We start from the raw sequence: 20,418 nt of genomic DNA, 5'->3' as shown, positions 1-20,418 counted from the left end.
GAATTATTTTCCAGCTCATATTAAAATCATAGTGGGTGATCAATTGCCTATTTTTCCTATGCAATGAAATGGAGGGACAGAGCACTCTTACATTGCATAGAAGAAAAGTTTCCTTAGAGTGAACTCTTCCATTTTTTTTCTCCCTACGGAAGCACCTTTAGCCCCATTCAAGGGCTGAATTCAAGGTGTAGGTAGGAGATGGGCTTATCCCTTATTGGTCCTCAGAAAGGAAAACCAACAACCCCAAGCTGTAGCTCAGTGACATAGCATCTGCTTTGCATGCAAAATGTTCCATGTTCAAGCCCCAGCATCTGCAGTTAGGGATAGGAATGTCCCACCAGGAAAGTCCACTTTCAGAAATGCTGAAGAGCCACTGGTCAGAATCAGTGTAAATTGATCTTAGACTACAAGGTAGGAAATGCAAATGGCTTGCACCAGGCATGGGTAAATGACCTAGGCATAACAACAGATGAACATGCCTGTTTAAAGTATGGGTGAAACCTCTTATGAAGGTAGTGTTTCGCTGGCACTGGAATCCAGTCAAGCTCTCTTGTGTCACCTCTGCAACATCCCAATGCTGGTGGCAATAGGAGGGGACCTCATACATTTATTGTGGGAGCTTAGTGGGCTTGGGCAAAGCATTTTTAATAGTTTCTAATGTTATTGATTAACCACTGAACCCAAACCCTGCTCTGGCCCTTCTTTCACTAGATGACAATCCAGACTCTCCGTTTAGACATAAGGGCTTAACTGCCATGCTGTTCACTGCTGCCTGTTTAGAGATTGCCTCCCACAGAAAGACCCCAATGGTCTATCTTTCATGGGATGGTAAGAAACAGTCTGAGATATGGTTCTTTCCAAGAATTTAACACAACACTGAATGGTTGTTGGAGGCCAAACAAAACATGATCATTTTGACACATCAATGATATAAATCAAAGTGATTTTAATGTTAGACCTCCAACCACTCACACCGCAAGGCCTGTTCCATTATTTTCACCCCTGTCCAAAGGGGAATAGTCGCCTTCTGGCCTGACCTGTCATGCTCTGGTACTCCTCCAAGTGTTGCCAATTGGCTTTTCCTCATGCCATGGGAAACTGGTGCACAGGAACACAGTGCCAAACACAGTGGAAGCCAAGGCACTCCTCCAATTGTTGCTGCTTGCTTGGCTTCTCAAACCTGATTTTTTAATTATTTTGACGTGAAGATCTTGGGTAATTTCCAGATTAATCCAAGAGGAGCTTCTGAGAACATGCCCATCACTAATTTTTTTTTTTTTAATAAATTTTTATTAAACTTTTCCATAAAATCTCCAATCATACATAATTCCACATCACATATTTTAGCTTATTGGACCTCCCTCAACTTCTCTGACAATCATTCGTAGTTAAATTTCTATCTTCACATTCCTTAATTTTGATATTGCCTTTAAGTACAATATTTCTGTCCTCATTTACATTCTTGCAATATTCCTTATTTTTTCACAAAGCTTCTTTAAAACACACTAGCGTTGTATGTTCCTCACATACAGTTTTCAAATATTCTCTAAATTTTCCCCAGTCCTCTAAAAACTTATGGTCCCTTTGAAATCTGATTTTTCCAGTTAGTTTATCCAGTTCTGCATAGTCTATTAGTTTTGTTCTCCATTCTTCCAAGGTCGGTACTTCTTCTTGTTTCCATTTTTGAGCCATCAATATTCTCGCTGCTGTTGTTGCGTACTGAAAGAGTTTACAGTCCCTCTTATTTATGTCCGTTCTAGTTATTCCCAGCAAGAAGGTTTCTGGTTTCTTAACAAAGCTATATTTCAGCATTTTCTTTAACTCGTTATAAATCATTTCCCAGAACCCCTTTACTTTCTTACATTCCCACCACATATGCATAATCACTAACTCTTACCTTTAAATGACAATGAAATTAAAGAATGCTCAAAGCTTTTCAGATATCTCTCGTAGAGCAGGTCTCAGATTATGTATCTGGAGTGGAGCAATGATGCTGAAGACTACCGGGACTGGAAGTATGTGTCCCATGCAAACATAATGCTGGTTCCCTGCAAACCAGTCATTTTAAATTGTCTCAATAAAGCAAAGATCCTTCTCCTGTCTCTTCTTCAATCTTGTGCAAATTCCATCATTGCCTTGTGTGCATTAGCCATTGCCCAGTGTTGTATGTGCACCAAGGCTAACGATGGATAAGGCTTAGCAAGAATTGCATCCATTTAGCCAGGAAAGAAGGCAAGGGTTTGGTGTGAGCTTACAGTCCTTGATTCTGTTTAGCCTTAATCATTATTAGGACTGGTTCAAGCACAATGAGACACCATGGTTAAGGCTAACAAAGGAAGGGGAAGGGGAATTTGTACAGAGAGGGGAGGACTGATGAGGAGGGGAAGGATATTCTGGAAGCTGGGACCCATTTTATAAACTTCAGTTTTAGGGATCCAGTTTTCTGTCTGCACTGAGTCAAAGTCTTAGAAATCACAGTCATTATCTGTTAAGATGGAATAAAGCCCATTGCTTCTTCATTCTAGCATGTCTAAGTATTTCAATACACTTTCATACAGCAAAGTTGAACCTAATTAAGTTTGCAATTGCTTTCTCCACTCCCTTATGATTGAAGCTATCTGCAGACAGAGACAAATGTGACATAGTACCATGCTTCTGTAAACCCCCCCCCCACAAAACCCCACATTTTTTCCTTTTAAAAACTGTTTTTACCTATCCAGTCATAGGATATTACTGTGTAATTAGAAATCTCAAAACCTGCACTGTAAACACTTATTTTACCTGATTATTTTACTAACCCTAGAATTATTTTTTTTGTCTGTAATAGCTCAACATGGTACTCTAATTTTGGTCAACTCTGTGAAATAAGGACCTTCGAAGTTAAAAAACTCTTAACTTAAAACACTAAATTTGCTTTATTGAAACTGTGGGGGGAAGACAATATTATCTGCCTTTTTTATGCTCTGATAACATTCTCATTGAAGCTAAAGCAATAAACTTTAATCCTTTACACTTTTTCTAACTTCCAATTTCTGCTTTAACAAACAAAACTGATTGTGAATCAGATGAGAGAGGGAAGTACTTTATCTTCATTAGCTTAAATCAGAATGCCCTTCAAGAAGAATGAGATGTAAAAGCATATAAATGTTAAGTTTCCTGCTTCTTAATTGGCATATTCAGCCTGTAAATATACATTCTAAACCGATTACTTCACTGTGGAAGTGCTGAACACAACTTTGCACTAAGGAGATAGATGTACAGTCATTGTGCACGATAAGGATTAATGGGCATTAGATCTTTATATAAATAATGTAGTAGAACACCGTCAGACAGTTGTAGATGCCTGAATTATGTATTTTCTGCTAATGTTTACAGCTTAAAAGGCATTGTGAGGTCAAATCTGATGACCTCATCGTACACCCGCAATATATTTAGGAAAAAGCATCTATCTTTTCTGTATGACACAGTCAGTGAAGTCAATGGGAACTTTGTAAAATGGAATGTGGTTTTGGAACATGAACTGCTATGGCACCTATGTTTCATCTCAGTTTATGGTAATGTTGTTGTTGTTGTTGTTTAGTCGTTTAGTCGTGTCCGACTCTTCGTGACCCCATGGACCAGAGCACTCCAGGCCAATGCAATTCTGGGCTGCATCAATAGGAGTATAGCATCTAGATCAAGGGAAGTAATAGTGCCACTGTATTCTGCTCTGGTCAGACCTCACCTGGAGTACTGTGTCCAGTTCTGGGCACCACAGTTCAAGAAGGACACTGACATACTGGAACGTGTCCAGAGGAGGGCAACCAAAATGGTCAAAGGCCTGGAAACAATGCCTTACGAGGAACGGCTAAGGGAGCTGGGTATGTTTAGCCTGGAGAAGAGGAGGTTAAGGGGTGATATGATAGCCATGTTCAAATATATAAAAGGATGTCACATAGAGGAGGGAGAAAGGTTGTTTTCTGCTGCTCCAGAGAAGCGGACACGGAGCAATGGATCCAAACTACAAGAAAGAAGATTCCACCTAAACATTAGGAAGAACTTCCTGACAGTAAGAGCTGTTCGACAGTGGAATTTGCTGCCAAGGAGTGTGGTGGAGTCTCCTTCTTTGGAGGTCTTTAAGCAGAGGCTTGACAACCATATGTCAGGAGTGCTCTGGTGGTGTTTCCTGCTTGGCAGGGGGTTGGACTCGATGGCCCTTGTGGTCTCTTCCAACTCTATGATTCTATGATTCTATGATTCACTCCTGTCTTCCACTGCCTCCTGCAGTTTGGTCAAACTCATGCTGGTAGCTTCGAGAACACTGTCCAACCATCTCATCCTCTGTTGTCCCCTTCTCCTTGTGCCCTCCATCTTTCCCAACATCAGGGTCTTTTCCAGGGAGTCTTCTCTTCTCATGAGGTGGCCAAAGTATTGGAGCCTCAGCTTCACGATCTGTCCTTCCAGTGAGCACTCAGGGCACCATAATGGATAGATTTGTTCTTCTTGCAGTCCATGGGACTCTCAAGAGTCTCCTCCAGCACCATAATTCAAAAGCATCAATTCTTCAGCGATCAGCCTTCTTTATGGTCCAGCTCTCACTTCCATACATCACTACTGGGAAAACCATAGTTTTAACTATACAGACCTTTGTTGGCAAGATGATGCCTCTGTTTTTTAAGATGCTGTCTAGGTTTGTCATTGCTTTTCTCCCAAGAAGGAGGCGTCTTTTAATTTCGTGACTGCTGTCACCATCTGCAGTGATCATGGAGCCCAAGAAAGTAAAATCTCTCACTGCCTCCATTTCTTCCCCTTCTATTTGCCAGGAGGTGATGGGCCCAGTGGCCATGATCTTAGTTCTTTTAATATTGAGCTTCAGACCATATTTTGCGCTCTCCTCTTTCACCCTCATTAAAAGGTTCTTTAATTCCTCCTCACTTTCTGCCATCAAGGTTGTGTCATCTGCATACCTGAGGTTGTTGATATTTCTTCTGGGAATCTTAATTCCGGCTTGGGATTAATCCAGCCCAGCCTTTCGCATTATGAATTCTGCATATAAGTTAAATAAGCAGGGAGACAATATACAGCCTTGTCGTACTCCTCATTTCCAGTCCTTTGACCATTTTGGTTACCCTCCTCCGTTCCAGTTTGTCAGTGTCCTTCTTGAACTGTGGTGCCCAGAACTGGACACAGTACTCTAGATGAGGTCTGACCAGAGCAGAATACAGTGGCACTATTACTTCCCTTGATCTAGATGCTATACTCCTATTGATGCAGCCCAAAATTGCCTAGGCTTTTTTAGCTGCCGCGTCACACTGTTGGCTCATGTCAAGTTTGTGGTCAACCAAGACTCCTAGAACCTTTTCACATGTACTGCTCTCAAGCCAGGTGTTACCCATCTTGTATTTGTGCCTCTCATTTTTGCCCAAGTGCAATACTTTACATTTCTCCCTGTTAAAATTCATCTTGTTTGTTTTGGCCCAGTTCTCTAATCTGTCAAGGTCGTTTTGAAGTGTGATCCTGTCCTCTGGGGTGTTTGCTGTGGTTGACACAGTCAAAGGCTTTTGCATAGTCAATGAAGCAGAAGTAGATGTCTTTCTGGAACTCCAGTCAGCTCCAGGTCTTGTTTTTGCTGACTGTATAGAGCTTCTCCATCTTTGGCTGCAGAGAATATCATCAATCTAATTTTGATGCTGCCCATCTGGTGATGTCCATGTGTAGAATCGTCTCTTGTGTTGTTGGGAAAAAGTTTGTGATGATCAGCTTGTTTTATCTCATTTATCTCTTGATTCCCTACTTTAGCATTCCAATCCCCTATAATGAGAAGAACATCCTTCTTTGGTGTCATTTTTATAAGGTGTTGTAAGTCTTCATAGAATTGGTCAGTTTCAGTTTCTTCAGCACCAGTAGTTGGTGCATAAAATTGGATTACTGTGGTATTAAAAGGTCTGCCTTGAATTTGTATCGAGATCATTCTATCATTTTTGAGATTGCATCCCAGTACAGCTTTCACCACTCTTTTCTTGACTATGAGGGCCACTCCATTTCTTTTACGGAATTCTTGCCCACAGTAGTAGATATGATGGTCATCCGAACTGAATTCGCCCATTCCCGTCCATTTTAGTTCACTGATGCCCAGGATGTCAATATTTATTCTTGCCATCTCATTTTTGACCACATCCAACTTACCCAGGTTCATGGTTCTTACATTCCAGGTTCCTATGCAATATTTTTTCTTTATAGCATTGGACTTTCCTTTCGCTTCCAGGCATATCCGCAACTGAGCCACCTTTCGGCTTTGGCCCAGCCACTTCATCAGCTCTGAATCTGCTTGTTCTTGTCCTCCGCTCTTCCTCAGTAGCATGTTGGACACTTTCTGACCTGAGGGGCTCATCTTCCAGCGTCATAACTTTTATATGCCTGTTGTCTTTGTCCATGGAGTTTTCTTGGCAGGGATACTGGAGTGGCTTGCCGGTTCCTGCTCCAGGTGGATCACGTTTGGTCAAAACTCTCCATTATGACCTGTCCATCTTGGGTGGCCCTGCACGGCATAGCTCATATCTTCTCTGAGTTATTCAAGCCCCTTCGCCACGGCAAGGCAGTGATCCATGAAGGGGGTTTTTTTGGTAATAGGGAGTCAAAATTCACACAAGAATATTGGGAGTAATATTAATTAATTTTACTACTTTTATGCTGTGTCACTCTTCTAATCAACAAAGTGTTTGAAATGGTACCTTGAGATGCCACCTAAAATGAAACAAAATAAAGCTTTCCAAAAGTCTTCACAGTTTATTTTTTAATGCATCAGTTTATATACACAAAGACTAGCACAGTCATCACATGTTGATAAAATGCCTCAGCAGATGAAATTGTCATGTTATATGAAAAGAAGTATAAGGATTGGAACAATCTGATTTGCCCGAGATGGAGTTTGAAAGGGCCAGAGGCACAACAGGATAAGCCCAGTTTCACACCTTCTAACCAAAGCAAAAGGAAGGAGCAAGCTGGGTGGTCACACTTTTCCATTGTGCCCATTACTTTCCAGAAGACCAATCAATCAAGTTATGGGTAATTCAATTCAAATGTATTGTATGCATTTCCTAATCAACAATTCTGTCAAAGAACAACATGTGGATAGCAGGGGTGAGGGTGGAGAAGCCTATATACTGTTATCAATACTTTGTATTTTTGGGGTAGTCTTGTTCAGACAAATCAGATGACCCTCTGAATGAACTTTGAAATCCTATGTGAGCTTGTTTATAGTCCCAAAATGCCTCACTTCATTATTTTTAATGGTTCATGCTACAGAAAGCTTTGTACCCAGTTTGTGCACATTCTTCATGGGCTTTAATACCTGGCATAGTTTGCCACTTCCTGTCCTAGATTACTGCCAAAGAGAGGATACATACTGCCGAAGAGAGGATACATAATTTATCAAAATTATATCACTATTTAAGATATAAAATCAAAACCAGCAATCTCCAGTAAGCTTTCACTTCAATTGCATTTCCCTCCATTCAGATTGAAAACAAAGAGAAAAGTAGGTCAGTTTTTAAAACTATTCATATAATGAATTTATATGTAATGGAATCTTCAAAGCATTTCATATTTCAGAATGCCTAAATTGGCCAAACTTTACTCACACAATGATAATAAAATATCACCATAAAATAATGATATGAATACTCTCTCACACAGTAGGACAATCACTGTCTCAGTTGTGCTTACCCAAACAGTATTCCTAATTGTTTGAACTCACTAAGACTGTCCCTGTTGTCACTTCAGCACCTACTGAAGATCTTCCTCTCTCAACAAGCTTTTTAATCTGAGATGTTTCCAAATCTGCATTTGTATTGGAATTTTTTTAAAATAAAATATATGTTTCTTGTTTCATCACTTATTGTTTGCTGCCTCAGACTCCTCTGTGGGGGAAGAGCATGATATAATTTTAATTAATTAATAATTGTTAAAATGACTATACTGTACCAGCAAAGTACATGATGCTTGCTATCTGTCTATCTATCTATCTATCTATCTATCTATCTATCTATCATCTATCTATCTATCTATCTATCTGTCTGTCTGTCTATCTATCTATCTATCATCTATCTATCATCTATCTACAAGAACTAGGTAAATCCTGCCCCCCCCAGGAGATTAGAACATGAAAATCTAATCCAGTGTTCTGCTCACAGAAGAACCAACAAGATGCCTAGTGGAAGCACATGAGCAGGTCATCTCCTGCCAACTGCACGACACTGCATCTAAGAGAGTTATTGTGGTTTCCCCAGTGACAGGAATGAGGACAGTTCAACTTAAACTGAGCTAACAGTGACTACCATTCTTAATAAGAACTCTTCTTGGATGCTATTGTTACTTATTTTCATAGCTTTCTAAAAATTTGGGTAAGGAAGGACCCCCGTCGATGAGAAAAACAAACCCAGCTTTTCAATTATTGTCCTTGTACCCTTTTCCAGACCTGCTAGATGAAAAGTTTTGCTGTATCTAAGACCTTGCCCTTGCTTCATAAATATGGCTTCACTAACCTCAGTTATAGGGGGATGCAGGTGGCATTGTGGTCTGTTGGAGCCTGCCGTTACAAGTGGCACTTCTTTAGGGTAAAATAAAGACGCAGAAAGCCAGTAATATTTCCTAATATGAGAGAGCAGCTCGTTCCGACTTCTTCTCCTCTCCGGTAACTTTTTATTGTCCTTTGTTCTGTCCAGCCGCATGGCCGTTTGCCAATCTCATGTTACCTCACCCGGTCAAGGCTTGACACTCCCCTCTCCATATAAGGTAATCATTGCCCAGAGGAATGTCAGGGGGCACCCTGCAAGCCTCTGCCTTGGCTTTATGACTCCCACAGTGGTCTAAACCACAGAGCCTAGGGCTTGCCAATCAGAAGGTTCATGGTTCAAATCCCTGCGACGGGGTGAGCTCCCGTTGCTCGGTCCCTGCTCCTGCCCACCTAGCAGCTCGAAAGCATGTCAAAGTGCAAGTAGATAAATAGGTACCGCTCCGGCGGGAATGTAAACTGTGTTTCTGTGCACTGCTCTGGTTCGCCAGAAGCGGCTTGGTCATGCTGGCCACATGACCCAGAAGCTGTCTACGGACAGACGCCGGCTCTCTCGGCCTATAGAACAAGATGAGCGTACAACCCCAGAGTCATCCGCGGCTGGACCTAACAGTCAGGGCTACCTTTACCTTTTTTAACCTCAGTTATATCTTCCCCTGGGGATGTTGCAAAGACAACCTGAACATCAACTGTGATGTAGGTTGATTCAGTCAAGTTTTGCATGCTTTGAAGCAAGGTGGGGTCTACAAGGAGGCCACTTCTACACTCCAAGCTATACTCAGCACCACATGCCATGAAACTGTGGAGCATCTAAGCTGTAGTAAGAGATGCCCATTGCAGTCTTCTTTAAAAAGCAGATATACTACAGATGACATTTGTTTCAAAGTTAAATTCTGAAATGCAATTTGAATGATTTCTCATCTGCCTCAGATTTGCACAGAAGGAACTTCTAAAAGATAAGGACACATCATCATCATTCTGAAAATGAATCTGCCGTCTAAAATCACATTAGTGTTGTTCATTCTGCTTTGCAGAAATGAGCACATAACTCACTTGCAGTGGTTGAATCTTTACAGAGGAAACACCATAAAATTTTTGATATCCTCTAGGGCAAATGTCTGCATGGGAAAGATAGTGAAGAATTATAGGATACATGAACCTTGAGCAACCTCCTCCTTGATGATATGTAATTACCTGCCAGCCACTAAGGCAGTAAGTAGTAACTATAAAAAATTCATTGTTCCATTGGACTCAGTGGACACAACCCATTTGAGAGCTTTACAAAACCTTAAAGAGCAATTTCTCTTTAAATAGCAAATGTTTTAGGGCTAGGAAAAAACCTGATGCCTTTAACTAATAAATCATAATCATTAGAGGGAAATGAAATTTCCATCCAATCAATATCCTAAATCACATCTTTGATAAGCACTACATGTATAGATGTTTGCTGTTATTAGATACTGCCTTACTATGTCTGCATAAATATACAAAACTATTTGTCAGTCAATGTTTTGTCATTGACAAATCCTGCAATCAAGAGGGAAGTATCATTAAAGTAATATATGAGGACAAGTGAAAACGTTCTTGCAAAGTTTAGACTAGAAAAAAATGGGTGGGACACACAGGAGAATGAAAGATAACAGAATCTTATGTTCACAACTTTCTAAGAAAGAATATGTAGAATCATGCATCTCTACTGCACAAACAATAACATTTAATATAACATATTTGTATACTATTGTAAAATCATAAAAAGGGCTCTGCTGGATCAAACCATATGCTCATCTAGTCCAGCATCCTGTTCTCACAGAAGCCAGCCCTATGTCTGCAACCAGAACATGAGGGCAACAGTACAATCCCCACTTGTGATTCCCAGCAAATGGTCTTCAGAGGCACAGTACTTCCGGCGGTGGAGACTGAACACTAGATACTGATAGTCTTATTCTCCATGAAATTATTTCTGGACATGAGAAAATAGAATAAACTTCACCAGGGTGGTGGAAAGTGCTTTTTGTCATTGTTGTTCATTTAGAAGGGAGAAGTGGAATTCAGGGATTTTCATTTTTTTTAATTATATAAATTGTTTGTCTTTGCGTGGACAGGCGGAGTCCCCAGATCCCGAGTGGTCCCCCCCGTCATGTGGAATAACGACTCTAGACAACGCGCTATGGGATTAAATTGGCCACAACTTTATTAAATTTCAAATGTGGGTAGACCTTGGCTCAGGCATTGGGCGTTCTCCCTCCCTAGTCCCCAGCCGGGGACCTAGGGAGCATCAGGGTTATCCAGTGTGTGTGGGGGGGGATGGGCCGGCTCTGGAGAACATATGTTCAAGCAGAGATAGCCGCCCCCGTTACGCCGCCGCAGGGGAGAGCAATGACGACCTTTCGGCGTACGGCCAAAGCCTCCCTTCAAAAACCCCTTTAATGGGGAACCCTGGTATCGCCGCCGCAAAGAGGAAGATGGACTAAAGGATTCCGCCCAAGGCCTGATACCGCCAAAGTTGTGACGTTTTGCTACGGGAAAGGCGAAACCTGCCAATGCAGGGAAATTCCTTTCCGGCCCTTTAACAGCGACCTTATCGTAGCAGCGCCCGCATACCTGTGGAGACAGGTTAACCTGCAAAACCTATGAAGAAAAGATAACCTGCAAAAGAAGGCATTAACTGAGGGTGGGTAGGGTGGGAGAAGCTCTGGAGCCAAGTGAGGATTAACAATTAAGATCCACCCTCTATTGTGTGGGCAGGTAATCCCTCCCCCTACCTGGTCTGGTTTCCCTGGCAACGCTTCCCCCAGGTGGGATTGGACAACTCACTGGGGTAGGCGGGGACCTCCAGGTATCCCACCTGAGGGAAGGCAAAGCCTACGCTGATGGGGCCACTCCAGATCCAGGGCTGCACGCGTCCCCGCAAAGGGCGCCCCCCGTTTTAAGTGGGGAGCGGTCATTGTTTCTCAATTTGATCTTTTTACATGTTTTTGTATGTATTGTGGTATTTTATTCATTGTGATTTGCGTTGTGACTTGCAGTTACCTTTATGGATCATAGTTTAGCAATTATTTATTGTAATTGTGAAGAGTGAATTTGTTTATTTATTATTTGAGTGTTAATTGTATTGTACTCTTATATTCAAATAGATTACTGAATATTAATTTATTTGATATGTCATTCTATTTTAAAGTTATGTATTGTATTGGATAAGATTATTATATGGTGTGTGTTCTTTGTTGTATATTTTGTGCCTTGTGTATAGTATTATAGAAAGACGGTATACAAATTAAAAGTGAAATGAAATGAAAAAGTTGTGTATAATCGAAATGGATTCCCACTCAGTAATCAGGTGATTGCCAACTGAAGTTTCCAAATCACCTTAGTGATTTGGACATCCCAGTTGGTGATTTGAACCAACCATAGCGGGAAAGAGGTACTCTTAGCCACCAAGGCCATGTGTGTGTATATATATATATATATATATATATATATATATATATATTTGTGACATGTGTCATTGCGTTAGTTCACTTTGGAAACAGCATGCAGCCTTACAACTAAGGCATTAAAAATGACAATTAAAATTACCCTTAGTTCACGCCCATTTTTCAATGTTGGTGCAGTTGTCAATATAAGAAGATAACTTGGTGAGGTCGTGAATAAGCCTAAGGTCCATTTCTGTTGAAGAGGCCCAAAAGCTGCTTAATCCTCTGAAGGCACAGTTCCTGGAATGATAAAACACTGTATTATTCGTAGAGAAACTGGTTGATGGAATAAAGTAATGGAACAATAACACGAAGTGTTGTCTGAAAAAGTACTGAGCTTGCCCTACATGAAGTTCATTATTCTGACAACAGAAGACCTTTGGGCAACAAATTGCAAGCCATACAAACTAAAAATCTCATGAAGATCATTTAAGGGACTTTAAAAGATAGTTCATAAGTACATGGGCTTGGGTACAACTGCAAATTGAAGGGGAAATAAATTTGGGAACAACTGAAGAAGATACAGATACAGATAACAACAAATAATATCACTACAGAGAACTACAGTAAATGGAAATTAAAGAAAGACACATCTAAAGTCCAGTGGGATTTCCCACTCTCTAATTCTAGCTGTCCTCTTGATTCAAGAAGAAAACATGTGCTTCTCCTGTAAGCATGCAATCACTGACCCATGTGGACACATGAAGGAACAGAATGTTATCATGGAATCATAGAACTGTAGAGTTGCAAGGAACCTGAGAGCCACATAGTTCAACCTTTTGCAATGCAGAAATCTAATGAACAGTGCTATTTTTATAGAAAAAAGAGGTGCCGGAACTCACCATGAATGCCTCCCTTGTTCTCTTATAATGGTAATGGCGCCCACTGAAAGGTGCCAGAACTGAGTTAGGGAGAGTTATGGCTAAAAAAGCCCTGCTTGTGAAAAACATGGACTGAAAGAAAAGTATGCTACATGGTTTATTAAAAAATAGTTATTGGGAAAATGCAGATATAAAAAAATCTGAGAACATAAGAAGACTCTGCTGGATCAAGCCAATGGCCCACGTGGTCCAGCATCCTGTTCGCACTGTGGCCAATCATATTTTTGTGGGAAATCCATAAGGAGGACCTGTGATTATTAGCTACTGGTATTCAGAAGCATCACTGCCTCTGACTATGGAGGCAGAGAATAGCTATGTTTGGATTAAAGAAAAATACTGTTTTGAGGAATGGTGGGGGCAACTGTTTTTATACTAGCAATGATTCCTTCCTTCCTTCCTTCTCCCTCTCTCACACACATAGCATTTCAGAGCATCTTTCACTGAAACATTTCATTGAAGTTAAAAACTGCACTCTTTTAATACTAGACTATTCCACACTAAGGGTTTTCACATGTATGCTCATTCAGTGACTATGGCATCAAATGATGACTCATATATGCCATCAGAAAATGCAGAATGAGTGTTCCTGGTGTAGTTTTCTTTGGCCTCTTCACACAAGCAGCTCATCAACCTGAGTTTGCTGGCCATCACTCCAAAGGCAGGAAAGCAGTCACAAACTAGTCCTACACTATCATCTGTTTTCCTATATTTTTCTGGGTCTCGAGTCCCAGGCTGAGTCAGATGGTTGCCTTTTGGAGACTAAACAAAAGACACTTTTCTCTTCTGCTAACATTCAGGAAGGTCTCTTTTACAAACTTTCCCTCACAATTTGTAGAAAAATGTCCCCACTCCAAATCTTTACAAAATTATATGGCATTCTCAACATACAGGAAATGTGCAAAGATGTTGATGATCACAGCTAAATATAATGGTTCCTCTTGCAGTGCTAGCATGCCACCAAAAGGATGTGATGCCCAGATGGGGAACTAAATTATATGGACATTTGGCTTGTAATTTGGCTCCTGCAATGATTTTGCAAAGTTTTTTGCAGATAAAGTCGCTCAGATTCGGGAAGAGGTAGACGCCACCGTGGGAGCAGGGCCGGGGCGGGAGAGTGCTAGAGTCCTGTCTAGTCAAATTGCATGGGATCAATTCCAATCTGTTACCTCCGAGGATGTGGACAGGCTGCTTGGACGAGTGAAACCAACCACCTGTCTCCTTGATCCTTGCCCATCCTGGCTTATAAAAGCTAGCCGGGAAGGACTGGGCGATGGGCTTCGTGGGGTGGTGAATGCTTCCCTCCGTGAGGGAGCCTTCCCAGACCCGCTGAAAGAGGCGGTTATCAAACCACTTCTTAAAAAACCATCTTTAGATGCGGCCACGATGGCCAGCTATCGCCCAGTCTCAAATCTTCCATTCTTGGGCAAGGTGATTGAGCGAGTGGTTGCTGAACAACTCCAGGCACGCCTGAAAGAAGCGGACCATTTGGATCCCTTCCAGTCGGGATTCAGGCCTCATCATGGGACTGAAACTGCCTTGGTCGCACTGGTTGATGATCTCCGGCGGGCTAGGGACAAAGGTGAGAGCTGTTTCCTAGTTCTGCTGGATCTCTCAGCGGCGTTTGATACCATCGACCATAACATCCTTCTGGACCGTCTTGAGGGGCTGGGAGCTGGGGGCACTGTCCTACAGTGGTTCCGCTCCTTCCTCCTGGGCCGTGTTCAGAAAGTGGTGGTGGGGGATGAGTGTTCAGACCCCTGGGCTCTCACTTGTGGGGTGCCTCAGGGTTCTGTCCTCTCCCCCATGCTTTTCAACATTTACATGCAGCCGCTGGGAGAGATCATCAGGGGGTTTGGGCTGGGTGTTCATCAGTATGCGGATGATACCCAGCTCTACCTCTCTTTCAAATCAGAACCAGTGAAGGCGGTGAAGGTCCTGTGTGAGTGTCTGGAGGCGGTTGGAGGATGGATGGCGGCTAACAGATTGAGATTGAATCCTGACAAGACAGAAGTACTGTTTCTGGGGGACAGGAGGCGGGCAGGTGTGGAGGACTCCCTGGTCCTGAATGGGGTAACTGTGCCCCTGAAGGACCAGGTGCGCAGCCTGGGAGTCATTTTGGACTCACAGCTGTCCATGGAGGCACAGGTTAAATCCGTGTCCAGGGCAGCTGTGTACCAGCTCCATCTGGTACGCAGGCTGAGACCCTATCTGCCTGTGGACTGCCTCGCCAGAGTGGTGCATGCTCTGGTTATCTCCCGCTTGGATTACTGCAATGCACTCTACGTGGGGCTACCTTTGAAGGTGACCCGGAAACTACAACTAATCCAGAACGCAGCAGCCAGACTGGTGACAGGGAGCGGCCACCGAGACCATATAACACCGGTCTTGAAAGACCTACATTGGCTCCCAGTACGTTTCCGAGCACAATTCAAAGTGTTGGTGCTGACCTTTAAAGCCCTAAACGGCCTCGGTCCAGTATACCTGAAGGAGCGTCTCCACCCCCATCGTTCTACCCGGACACTGAGGTCCAGCACCAAGGGCCTTCTGGCGGTTCCCTCACTGCGAGAAGCCAAGTTACAGGGAACCAGGCAGAGGGCCTTTTCGGTAGTGGCGCCCTCCTTGTGGAATGCCCTCCCACCAGATGTCAAAGAGAACAACAACTACCAGACTTTTAGAAGACATCTGAAGGCAGCCCTGTTCAGGGATGCTTTTAATGTTTGATGTATCATAGTATTTTAATATTCTTTTGGAAGCCGCCCAGAGTGGCTGGGGAGGCCCAGCCAGATGGGCGGGGTATAAATAATAAATTATTATTATTATTATTATTACAATGTTAATTGATGTGACAATAAAAATGTATATTTATTAATGTATTTATGGTCCAGTACAACTCCTGTATCATCCCTATTAATTTCGGTCCCAGAACTACTACCCTCCAAGTACAATGGTAGCCCACCAGACCCATTTGACTCCCATTTATAAATTAGCCGCCTCTCCAGTACAGAAGGTAAACCATATGCTGGGAAAAGATAAGGAAAAAACAACTCATTCATACAAGTTTTTCCCCTTCCCCTTAAGATGTAATCTGCTTTCATTAACAGTTAGGTCTTGCTGAACACTGTTTCAAAACAACAAATGCTGCTTTGGGGCTTATATAGTTCTGGCAGTTATTTGCATCAGCATTGTTTAATCAATGCTAATGAGTATCTTATATCTAAAAGTATTCATACTTAAGCATAAAGGCATCATCACCAACAACTGGATGCAATTAGTCTCCTAAGACCATTAATGGGGGTTATTATTTAACAATGTTAATGATGTAGATTATCATGATTTAGGATAAGATGTTGGTAATAATGTGTAATTAGGAGATAACTTATCCATTTAAAGCATAATACCCTGTGGTTATAATTTGCAAGAACAAAAGTAGGTGCTACAAACTTTATTTTGAAATACCTATGCAGATGTAAAGGTAAAGGTAAAGGTACCCCTGCCCGTACGGGCCAGTCTTGACAGACTCTGGGGTTGTGCGCCCATCTCACTTAAGAGGCCAGGGGCCAGCGCTGTCCGGAGACACTTCCGGGTCACGTGGCCAGCGTGACATCGCTGCTCTGGCCAGAGCCAGAGCCAGAGCCAGAGCCACGCACGGAAACGCCGTTTACCTTCCCGCTGGTAAGCGGTCCCTATTTATCTACTTGCACCCGGAGGTGCTTTCGAACTGCTAGGTTGGCAGGCGCTGGGACCGAGCAGCGGGAGCGCACCCCGCCGCAGGGATTCGAACCGCCGACCTTTCGATCGGCAAGCCCTAGGCGCTGAGGCTTTAACCCACAGCGCCACCTGCGTCCCTTTATGCAGATGTAGTGCTCCCTATATATAAAGTATAAATGGATGTCCCGTCATAGAAGGTTTTAAGGTTGCTGACTGGTACAGCTGCACCATGAAAATTCTGTGGACAATGTAACGAGAGGTGGAAGGGTGCCAAATTTTAGCACCGCTGAAATTTGAGAGCTCAAAGTCCACCACTGGTCCGATAGAAGGTACCCTGAGGATCGTCTGGTCCAACCCCCTACAATGCAGGAATATGCAGCTGTCCCATACAGAGATCAAACATGCAATCCTTGATGTTATCAGTGCCATGCTCTAACCGGCTGAGCTTTTGATATGATAACCTATAAAGAATTATCAGAAACAAGGGTACAAGTGGATGGAACCAAATGAGACTGCCTCCTCTCATTTCTAGTTAAACTGGGCATTACTATTCCATCTTCTGGGCTCACATATGTCCCTCACATATGCAAAATAACAGCCAAATAGAGTTCTCTTCGCTCTCATAGAAATAGGGCTCCATCTTCCTCCTCCTCTAAAAAAAACAAACATGGAACCCCTGCCTAAACTAAGAAAACACCAATAGAACACCTCGTTTTATCCCGTGCCTGCTCACATCCTGCAATACAAGGATTATTAAGCATCCATGAAGGGGATGGTACAAAACTTTGCTAGTCTCCCTTAGCATGCCTTTAATGTGATGATCTATCTGTCCCTCAGACGTGCAGGTAGCTGTTGTTACTCTCACAGGCAGGCAGCAGGCTTAAGTGAACTGGGTTCTTCGCGAGCTTTTAGGAATGCCTCCGTAAGTGTCTGAATATGCCAGTCTTGACGAGTTGGACTTGCCACAGCTATCTTTAGAAATTCAGAGAATGTGTTATTCCGTAAGGATTCCACACACATTGCCTCTTCAACTTCTGTCAAAAAAATTGCTGTAAGACACACCCCAAAAAGAAAATAACAGAACACCACTAGTAATCACATACAGCTCCCAAGTTAAAACAGTTCAACGCATCATCAGAGGTCTACAACCTCTCCTAGACAATGACAGTTCTCTTTCTCAAGCTTTGGGAGGAAGACCTTTCATTGCCTACAGCCACCCAATCTTAAACAACTCCGCACCCACAATAATACAACAAACAGACTTAACATGGACACTGGTACCAGAGCCTGCAATAAACCAAGATGCCAACTTTGCTGCCACATACACCCGGACAACACCATTACTGGCCCCAACTACATCAAACATACCATCTCAGGACTATTTAATTGCTCATCTTCTAACATTGTGTATGCCATCAAATGCCAACAGTGCCCTTCAGCTCTCTATATTGGACAAACAGGCCAAATCCTATGCCAAAGGATAAATGGACATAAATCTGGCATCAGGAATCACAAGACAGAGAAACCAGTAGGAGAACATTTCAGTCTCCCAGGACATTCTATACAAGATCTCAAAGTAGCTGTCTTATTACAAAAGAACTTCAGAAATAGACTGGAAAGAGAAGTTGCTGAATTGCAACTTATTATCAAACTTAAAACCATGGAGAGACCTGGTCTGAATAGAGACATTGGATTCTTATCTCATTAAACATGATAAAGCTATTTTTAGCCATCTCACCCCTTGCTTTTTCCTGTAAAACCAATTGCAGTCATTAACAGTCGTCAACAGGTTTACCACACCTATCAGCCAATCACCCATTCCCACCACCCTTCTGAGTAATACCCCTCCCCAGCCTCTCTCACTATATATAAGGGTCTGGCGACTTCTGTTTCAGTGTATCTGAAGAAGTGTGCATGCACACAAAAGCTCATACCAATAACTAACTTAGTTGGTCTCTAAGGTGCTACTGGAAGGAATTCTTTAATTTTTTTTATTTTGTTTTGTTTCTGCCAAAAAATTATTAGTGTCTAGAATGAAATACACAAATGGTCAGATGGTATTTTCAACTTTCATTTCTACAGAAAGAAGCAAAGTCTTAAAACAAATTTTCTCAAAGCAATAAGCCAAGTATGTTTTGGGCAAAGTGGACCCCAGTTACCGGTAACAGGATCTCAGAGGAACTGTGCAAGAACAAAGGTCTGTTGATGAATTTCAAATTATCATACAAGTATGATAAGGTATACTAAGCAGTGATGAGTCGGGAGGGGGAGAGATTTGAACTAGATTCTGTAAATCCAATATCTTCCTTAAATAGTCAGGACACAGCTTGATAATTACCGAGTACAGTTACGATCCAAACCAAATTCCTTAAATGGAATTCCCTTCCAAAAGAGTTGCAGCTGGATTCATCAGTTCTGGCCTTCTTCTATTCCAAATGTCATATAGTTAAAATGATTTTTTTGCTGGCTTGCAGTTTGTGGGCTTCAAGGTGTTTGGTTTTTTTACGATGCCTTTTGTGTTGGGCAATTAATGTTACAAAATATTTATTAATTTCAGATATTTCTTTGTTTCTGCTGTCTGAAGTTGATGTTTTGAAGCATGTCACTCATTCACAATGGAGATGTGATCTTGCACCTGCAGCTCCCTGTGAATTTCCAACCTTCACGAGCTCTCAAGCACCCTTACATATCAGTTGCTGCTTTTTGTGGTGACAGCATGTTACTAGAATATATCCTCTAGTTACTAGAATATAGCTGCAATAATGGGCCAAGTGCCAGAAAACCTGAGAAAGATGGGAAGGAGACACTTCTACCAATTTATCAGTGACCTAAGTGTGTGCATGGGAGAAAAAGAAGAATTCTTCAACTCAGAGTCAAATTTAACCTGGAGAAGAATTTTGGTGCCTTTAATGTTTGCCTCCTTTTTAAAGCTTACCATTATGAGTTATTGGGGTTTGGGCTCTAAGCCAAGTAATTGCAAAATTCAGTGAAATCTCTAATAATCACTTAATGATACTTAAATGGATAACTTATGAAAATGACAAACTGCTAGGGAGCCAGAAATGCATAAAATGGCTGTGATGAGGACAAAGAATGACAAAGATGGTGGCCCTTAATGTATTTTATTGCATTAATGTATCTTTACTATGCACTGTTCCTAGATTTTCCTGCTATCCTTTCTTCTTCAGTTGAGTCACTCTGCTTTTATGAATTCTCAAGTTGCAAACAGGGCAATATAAGGGGGGAAATTATACTTGGTGCAATAGAGGAGTTGGGAGTCTCTTTACGATTTCCACTCTCCTTTTCTTTCTTTTGCACAGGAACCAGGATTAGATTATGTTGTTGTTTAGTCGTGTCCGACTCTTCGTGACCCCATGGACCAGAGCACGCCAGGCACTCCTGTCTTCCACTGCCTCCCGCAGTTTGGTCAGACTCATGTTTGTAGCTTCAAGAACACTGATTATAAAACCAATGAAATCGGATAAGTGATAATGGAGGACAGGGAGGCAAGATGGACAGAAATAATTGTGTTAAATTTTGTCTTTCTTCAGTGATACTTCAGTGTGCTTGCCTGAGGAAGCTGATGTTGAAGCTACCAGTCACATATACTTGTGCAGATCCATTTGCTCTGTTTTAACCTCACTTTATGAGGTTTTTCATTATTCCCCTGTTCCACTAGCATAAACCAACTTTTGTTTGTGCAGAAAATGTAAGACTTGCCCTGGCCTCCAATTAGCTACTAAGCTAAGGTCAAGATGGTGGTCCTGGTTTCCGAAACCTTATACAGCTTGGGGCCAGGATGCCT

General features: G+C 42.1%; 1 protein-coding gene across 15 annotated transcripts in view; it reads right to left on the bottom strand.

Annotated features, from left to right (window-relative positions):
* Positions 1-20,418, bottom strand: part of PCDH15 (protocadherin related 15) — a 647,566-nt gene that overhangs the window by 436,834 nt on the left and 190,314 nt on the right. For 12 of the 15 annotated variants that reach the window (XM_079976223.1, XM_079976213.1, XM_079976221.1 and 9 more), the window contains one exon: positions 12,128-12,264. The exons of the other annotated variants lie outside the window; for them this stretch is intronic. The gene's annotated coding sequence lies outside the window, so the exon portion shown is untranslated. The remainder of the gene's footprint in view (positions 1-12,127; positions 12,265-20,418) is intronic. 15 annotated transcript variants of the gene reach the window in all.

The sequence above is a fragment of the Podarcis cretensis genome (genome assembly GCF_951804945.1).
Source record: "Podarcis cretensis genome assembly, chromosome: 5".
NCBI classification, from domain to species: Eukaryota; Metazoa; Chordata; class Lepidosauria; order Squamata; family Lacertidae; genus Podarcis; species Podarcis cretensis.
This window is presented reverse-complemented; position numbering and strand designations above follow the sequence as displayed.